This window comes from Galeopterus variegatus, unplaced genomic scaffold (assembly GCF_000696425.1).
Source record: "Galeopterus variegatus unplaced genomic scaffold, G_variegatus-3.0.2 Scaffold5901, whole genome shotgun sequence".
Classification (NCBI taxonomy): Eukaryota; Metazoa; Chordata; class Mammalia; order Dermoptera; family Cynocephalidae; genus Galeopterus; species Galeopterus variegatus.
Window position 1 is genome coordinate 18,697 of NW_007732012.1, and position 1,246 is coordinate 19,942.

The following is a 1,246-nucleotide window of genomic DNA, read 5'->3' on the forward strand; positions in this document are numbered from 1 at the left end:
CTGGATTTTCCTTATGTTTTTGAACTTGGGTCTGTTACTTCACCCTGGTCTTCCATTTCCTCAGCTGTAAAATTAAAGAATTGGACTAAATTGGTGGTTTTCAAAGTGTCTTTGGGTTCCCAACTTGGCTTCAATCACAGTAGCTGCACTTATAGCTGTTTGAGTTTCTGGGCTCCCAGGTAAGATTTTGTTTGAAGAAATGGTTCTTTTGCTGCTAAAGCCACTGGGCTAGGGCTGTCTAAGGCCCTTCCAAGTCTCAGAATCCTAAAATCCAATGGCTGTGATGGTGGCGGAATGAATAAGCAGAGAAGCCAGGCCCTCCTCCCCCAGCCCCTCACCAGGTCTGCCCACCCCACCTCCTGATTGCACCTTCTAATCAGTGAAAGTGAGAACCTGCCTCTGAAGCCCCTGGGCTGGTCCAGGACAGAGGGGCCCTTCTGCATCTGCAGCACGGTCAGTCACACTTGTGGTTTCTATCAGTCCCTGCCAAATTCACGAGCCCACACGAGAACTGAATCAACATTCCCCTTTGAAATCCCATCTCCTACTGTTGGTAGGACAGGTGTTTCTGCTTTATCTTTTTATGCTCTTTAAAGCCATGGCCTTTTCCTAGAGTGGGTACTTTAGATGGGGGCTTTGCCATCACGGACTGTGGGGATTATCTTGTCACTTTCTGTCAGAATACAGCATGATTAACTGCAGCCCTAATATTGGATCAGGCCCCTAAGAGAAAACCCCTCCGATTTTCTGGTCATTCAGTCCGGAGCCCTTGATCTGAAGGCAGGTTGGTGTGCTGCAGTGTGATGCTGAGTCCACTTACAACATGAGGGAGACATGAGATGGGTGGTTTTGCAGTTGCTGGTGCCAAGCCCTATGTGCACCCTCTGTTTTGGGGGGATTTGTGTTGACTATTTACACAGCCCAGGAAGTGCAGAGGCAGCAAGCAAAGGCTGAAATATTTCTTCCTCCTGGCCAAACCAGCCCCCCAGCCAAGCACACTTGCAGAGATTCCCCTGTCATTAGGCTGACTTATTTACTAGGTAAATAAGGTAACCAGGTTTAAATTAAAGCCCAGACTTGCCAGTGGGCGGAGGGGCAATTCCATTATTTCCAGCCTTTTGTCCAACAGAAACTGCTTTTGTAGTCTTGATTACAGAAATCTATGATTTGAAGACTTTTGCATTTATTAGTTAATACTTGATTTTTTCCTTTTAAAAATATGAATTGAAATCTCTATAAGAATCAG